This window comes from Dioscorea cayenensis, chromosome 5 (assembly GCF_009730915.1).
Source record: "Dioscorea cayenensis subsp. rotundata cultivar TDr96_F1 chromosome 5, TDr96_F1_v2_PseudoChromosome.rev07_lg8_w22 25.fasta, whole genome shotgun sequence".
Lineage (NCBI taxonomy): Eukaryota > Viridiplantae > Streptophyta > Magnoliopsida > Dioscoreales > Dioscoreaceae > Dioscorea > Dioscorea cayenensis.
Genome location: NC_052475.1, coordinates 16,989,676 through 16,997,335, shown reverse-complemented (window position 1 = coordinate 16,997,335; position 7,660 = coordinate 16,989,676).

Sequence of the window (7,660 nt, the reverse complement as noted above, 5' to 3'; positions counted from 1 at the left end):
AACTTTATTGTAATTACTAAAATTTAATAATTATATTATTAAAAAAATTGTTAAGATATATATATATATATATTTAAATATTCCAGAAAAATACTCGAGTGTTTACATTTTTCTTATACTAATTAAGAAAATAATATATAATTAATTTTAAACTAATCCTAACAAGTGCAAGGGGGTAACCTCACATTTTGATTGAAGTGGTGAGTGGAAGTCAGGAAGTGGGAGAAGTGATTGTTAGGTTTTAGACAACACATCATATAGGGATCTAAGGATATATGTGCACAAGTTGTGTAGACGTACACAAATAATATTTATGATTGTATATATTTTATCATATTTAATTTTGAATAGGCCTAATTGTGGTGATCTAATTAAAATTTGGATAAGGTCATAATTATCTAAATTAGATATGTAGATTTACATAATAATAATAATAATATGGTGTGTAGAATTCTTGGGGGCAAAATCATCAAGTTTATGATGGGCTGACTTGTAATTATCCCTATAAAGATTTCTTATAAATAGGGCGCGGTCCCTGATTGAGCAGGAAATGATCTGAGATTCAGAATTAGGGTTTTCTGAATTAGGGTTCCCATCTCCCTTCTCTGCGTTTGATCATTTTGAAGAACCATAAGGCTTAATCATCATCATCAATATATTCAAGTGCAGGTACGCTTCCGCTATTTTATGTTACCAAATAATTTTCAATCAAGAAGATCCTGGCTTTTCATAGGGATTTTTCCCATTGTGAAATCCATCAAGATCCATCAGTGATATGACTTCTACCATTTCATGTGTTTATTTTTCAGGAAGTGTCACTTCCATGAAGTATTCAATTTTTCACTTACGATGTTCATTTTGGTGTAAGTGTTGTTACTTCTGCAGTGACTTCCATAACATGTTCATTTCAATGAAAGTGAAGGAAGTGTATAAAAATAAAAAGATTATAATAAACTTATAATTAAAAAGATTAAAAATCTAGATTTTACAAAATCAAAAAAATTTTTCAATTTAAATAAATTTTTATGTTTTATATTTTATTTTAATTTTTAAATCCACAAGTTTAAATAATTATACATGTTTAAACATTATTTATTAAATTTTCATATGTTTTCTCTCTTTTGTAAATATTTTAATTTTATTTACTTTTAATACGAACTCAGGTATTTTAATTTAAATAAAAAGTTTATTTGTTTTTAATTTTATTTACTTTTTAATATTTGATGTTTAACTTTTTAAATTTTATTGAATTGGTAGGCATCAACCTGTATTCCCAATCAAATATATCCAGATTTTCCTACATTCTTTATATTTTGAATGTCTTCACAATGAAAGCTAATAAAACCGCCTCAAACATACCTACAATAAAACTCCATCAACCTCTTTTGTTGCCATAAAGGACTCATTTCAACCTACACATACCATATTAGAAATAATAATTTATACAATCATACAAATGTTACCTATACATACATACAAATAAAGTACAAGCACAATTTTTTTTTAGTTCATAAGTACATAACACAAATCCAGACAAAAAGCATAATAATGCATGTCAAACTTGAAATCCATACAATATTCTTACAAATGCATAACAAAAAATAATTGTCTCATTCAAGATTCACTTCCTTTAACAAAAAAAGTTTGCCATCTACCACTCCAAAGAACAGCCTCTGCATTCATGACAAAGGCAATAAATAACTCATTGAGTATATAAATTTTAAATAAAATAATTTGTGTTGTATGACTACAAACTGAAAATACATACCTAGTGTGATGACCTCCTCAAGGACTAGAGCTTCTCATGGAAGCAATAAAATTATCCATCCATCTTTTTCGGAGAGATGGCTTCCTAAAGTAGAAGTTCTCGGCCTCTATTTGTTGTCGATTAAGCTATTGAAGAGCATTTCCATTTCATCATCACTATAACCCTCCATGTCTCACAGCGCATCGGAGAGCTTTTCTTTCCATGTCCTATTTCTGGTCCTATCTATTGATGCCTCCAACTCACCTGTCTTTTGTCCAATGTTTTCTCTTAAACCATTTTCACCATTGGTCCTTGTTCCACGGGTAGCCCTAGCAATGGTCTTACTCATAAAAGACCTTAGTGCTTCATGTCTTTGGTTTTCTGTATCCATAGGTTCACCGTCTAATGGTGCATTAGGTTGAGGTGCACTGTCATCCTCACTTTGTGTACCACCAAACTAGTAAAAGATGGTCTGTGCATAATCACCAGTAGCATGGTCATCTCCAGCAACCAAACATAGATCATAAGAAAAAAGTATAGGCTTGTTTAAATACTCCTTAGCTTTTAGTTGTCCCTGTGTAAATTGAAAGATAATGAAGTAAATAGTAGTGTTAATAATCATGCCAAACACAATAAATAAATAAATACAAACATAACTCCACATATGTACGATAGGTCTCATCTTCTGGGACTAACTTATTTTCTGTGTCATTCCATCCAACACCACTGAGGTTCATAAGCTTTCTAATATCTTGATATTTTTGTTTTAAAGTGTGCATGTGATTCTCCACATTATCGGCATCCATGCAAGCAGCAGGGAGCCTACTATTCATGACATTCGATGCTTCTACAAATGTCTGGCATTTGAAAGATTTGTCAACTTTTAGGCCACTTCTTACCATGTTTGCAAGTAATGGTATCAAGACATTATCCATTTCTTTTGTCCATCTTTTGTTTGGTGTTCCTTTCTGCTTCGCACCTTGTGCACCCTTGGTATTGTTCATCCTACAATAATAAGTAATCAAACCAATAAAAAAATCCATACACCAAGTAAAAAGTAAGCAAACCATTTGATACAAACTTGAAGTTTCATAACCACAAAAATTTACTGCAACACGAAACAAAACAAATGATAAAAATACATCCATATTTGAGTTTTCATAATGGTGCCCCGAAGGCATGACCACTTGATACATAGGTATGCCACATGTCATCTTTAATTTTCTCACGGAGTTCCATCCATTGAACCTGTGGCTCATGTTGTTCGCCTAATATGATAGGTCTCTCGTGCATGGGTATTTTATCTTCATCTCTTATATGTTGTTCTGCCACAATGTTGTCCGAATCAACCTCCCTCACAAAATTATGTAGCACACAACAACCAAGAACAATTTCCACTTGTGTTTTGAAAGGATAGAATGGCCTTGAGTCTAAAATCCTAAATCGATTCTTTAAAATCCCCAACACTCTTTCTATTCTTGTTCTAAGTTGAGAAGGCCGAAGATTGAATAACTCTTTCGTATTTTGGGGTCTACGGCCTGCTTGATATTTAACTTTCAAAAATGGAGATATGAAACCATATGTTGTTGTGTACCCGGCATCAAGAAGATAGTATTTTCCTAGCATTAAATATTAAAGATATTGAGTTCACTTTACGAAAAAATATATGAGAAAAATATAAGTAGTATTGTAATATGAAACCTGGAGGTATATGCAATCCATATGGTGGTGGTCGGGATAATGCATCTTTCAAAACTAAGTAGTTATTTGCCGAACCTTCCCACCCAACAAGAACATATGTAAATTTTAGATCCAAAACACATGCGGCAAGAACATTTTGTGTGATGCCCTTGGGCCCCGAAATTTACTCATTAGATTTGCACTTACGCTTGCGTCTATATGAGTGCCATCAACAAATCTAATGCAATCCTGAGAGCTAGAAATTAATTTAGTTGGTCAGATAAAATACTTACTAATTTGAATTTAATGGGAAAGAAATACATCACACCTTGAAAAAAGGATAAAAATTTGGGTTGAATTCTATATCAGGGTGTATTGATGTGCACGGTTGTTTCACAAACAAATGTCGGATGCTATAAATAGTTTGGAGGACATCATTAAAATATATGCTCACCTTTGCACCTGATCTAACAAAATCAATTTTCATTGCCCTATTCTTTGCATGGTGCCCGACTATGTGTAAGAACAATGCCACTTGTTCCTCTACCACGATGTGAATGGTATCCCTCAAGCTACCACGCTCCCTTAATATAGTGCAAAGTCTGAGGAAAATATCCTTGGACATCCGTATGTATTCAACACAATTATAAATACCTCCATCTAATATTCGGGCCATGTGTGCGTTTTCGATGAATATCTCTAATGAAGGAAGGTTCTCTAGGTAGCACCTGTCGTCTTTATCGGTTATAGAACATTGGTAAAATGATGGCCATGGTTACGAACACAGGAGTGTTTATATAGATTAATTCGGATAGATTTTCATTGGGCCATTATAAACCTATATTGATATAGAAATATTTTTTTTGGATGTTATCATAAGTTTTATGTTAATAAAAAATGTCAATAAAAAATAACCTACTAATTCAACTGAGTACATGCCACCCTTCAATATATACAGAGTGAGTGCCATACTAAAAATGGACAAAAATATTGTGTGATGACAATAATATGATAAAAAGATAAAGCGGGCCAAGGCCAATGCATCAAAGACATATATTACTAAGTCCATCTGATTTTACAAGTCAGAATCATGGCATGACAATGGGACATTAGTCAAGCAGGATTGTTATCCTATCAGACAGTAACCATACTCTATATATACAAATAAAGTAGTCTAACAATTTTCTATCATAAAGTAACCATAATTTAACAATAAATTATGGCTTAATATCTACTTGAATGAGAAATTATTTCTTTGAGTCTGTATATTTTGAATCTCATGATTTTATCACGCAAAAAACCTTTCCATTTATTCACTAATTCATATTTTTATCCAAAGCCTTTATGTATTGCCAGACCCTATGAAAATGAAATATGATGAAGAAGATGATGATGTCTAACATGGAAAATATAGGTACTAGAAATGGCCGGAGAGGGCATTATTAGTCTAAAGGGTGCAACATTCTGATGATATTGTTGAGCTTATGCAAAACAATGAATACTAACACCTGAGGAAAAAGTATGCCAACCTAATAGAGGGAGATAAGCTTTATGCTATGTTTGGATTAAGGGCCAGCGAGGGAAAGTAAAGTAAAGCGAGGGTTTTCGAGGGTCAGAGTCGGCCCTTCACTCGTTTGGATAGATATTTTTAATTTCATGAAGGGAAAAGGAAGGGTTAACTCTGGCTCCCGAAAACCCTCCAAAATCTTACTTTTTTTCCGGTCCTCCCCTCCCCTCCCCACGGAATTTGGCGGGGAGGAGAACCTCCTAAAAATTTTAATTTCCTTTAAAAGACCTTAATATCCATTATTTTTTAAATTAATTACATAATGTCACTTCATAAGTTTCTTCTTTTACGTTTTTTTTCAATCTAATTTTATTTTAATCAAGCATTCACATGGCACTCATCATAGATCCTTGTTTTTATATATTTCTTTTATTTGCTTATTTGTTTATTTGTTTGTTTATATTGTGTTTTTTATATGTCAATTCATCCTTAAAAGAATTTATCTCAATAGAATTCTTTGATATCCAAATTTTATTCAAAATACAAATAAAATTAAATTTTTCATTGAGTGAGAAAAAAAACTAATAATTATCTAATTCAACATAATTATTATGCTATGAATTACAATATTAGAATAGATTTACTAACAATATGATAAAGTGATCTTGTGATGATCCAATAGAGCTGTAGGAGAAATTAATCTTTAAATAATGTATGATATACGTTCAAAAGAAAAATAAATGGTGGTATTTGAGAAGATACAAAATTAAAGTATAAAAATAATAATTATAATTATAATAATTATAATAATGCATGTGTTTCAATAGATATAAGTAAATTTTTATTTAATAATAAGGGTATAATTTCTAAATCATATTATTATATGTACTTTTCTTTCCTTTCCCTTCCGTAACCAAACAAGGTTTATCAGAAAACTCTCATTTCCTTTCCCTCCATAAAATTTGTTTATCCAAACAAGGGTTGAACCCGTCCTTTCCTTTCCCTCCCCTTCCCTCCCCTTACTTTTCCTTTGATTTTTGAATCCAAACACTATGTTAAGTTGCCCCATACACAACATGTAAAATAAAGTCATTTTTCACTAACTCCAAATTTTTAACATAAATACTCTCATTAATCAATCTTAGCTTCTGAAATGAACTAGCACACACAAACTTCAATTGTTAAAAATGTTGGACAAATTTAGGAAGAATAGGTAATTGTAGAAACATAAACTCGGTCAGCACATTAATGCCAGCAAAGGGAACTCCATTAAACATACCTAAATTGCTTAAAATTTCCACTGATATTTATTTTTAAGAACCAAATATAACACCACTAGATATATTACTCCAGTGAAGTAAAATACTCTGCTTGTCACAGTCTTCTTTTAAGTATCCAAATAAGCTAGACTTGAGTTCAGTAGTATGACATCAAAGCTACAGCATAGGGTAATTTTTTTGGTTGAGCACTAATTTTTGGTCATATTTCAATTTGAGCACCAACATTCAAAATATATCAAAGTGAGCAATAACATTTAATTTGGTTACACCAGTGAGACTATTGGGGTTTTCTGACGAGAATTCAGTGACGTGGACACTGGACTCCATGTCATCTTCACTCATGGAGGCGGCCATATCAGTAATTTCTCCGTATGTGCACTTCTTCTCCATGTTAGCTGCCACAATAGCCTCTTCACCTTCTGTTCTCATCATCATCTTCCCCTTTTCTCCCCCACTTGCTGATGTGGCAGCCTTCATTCGTGAAGATGACGTGAAGTCCGGCATCCACATCATTGAATTCTTGCCGAAAAACCCTAACAGCCTCACCGGTGTAACCAAATTAAATGTTAGTGCTCACTTTGATATGTTTTGAATATTGGTGCTCAAATTGAAATATGACCAAAGGTTAGTGCTCAACCAAGAAAATTACCCCTACAACATTTATATGAACAATTATCCACATGTATGTAGCTATAAATCATTGATAGAAAAAGCATCTTCTATGCCAAAGCATCACCCACAGTCAATTCATGCTCACTAAGTCTACATATTTATATAGATTAGCTCATGTAGTTCAACAAAACATGCATAAGTCATCATGGCATCAACACAATTTGGAGACTGAGAACATAAATAACTAGAAAAATTACAATCTTAATTATGCAAACATCTTGTATGTAATACTACCTCTAGACATTACCAACCAATGATTCCAATCAAAGACCACTATTAAAAGCCACAACACAGTGAACTCATGGAATCAAAACATAAACTAGAAAGGGGATAAAATTGTAACTAATATTTTCTCAAATAATTAAAACATGTTATATAAGAAAATTGTAACTACGGTCAAATAATCAGATCTACACCATGACCATCAACAATAGCAAAACAACCAGAATGATAACAAGGAAGTCTGGGGAAAAAGATGGTTTAAATTAAACTATAATCAACACCACCACCACCACCAGCAACAGCAAAACAACCAGATCTACAATAAATCAAAAAGAAAAGAAGTGCTCCTACTAGAACTTGGAAGAAGAACATACCTGAATCAATAGAGAAAATTTTAATGAAGACTCGAGATACCTGATCAACAGTGTGATCGCTGGAGGGAAGATCCAGCCGTTGCCGTTGACACTGCTGGAGGGAAGATCCAGCCGCTGGCGATGTGAAGATTCGACAGCCGGTGAAGTTTTTAGACCAACAAGAAGAGCAGATGTGGCC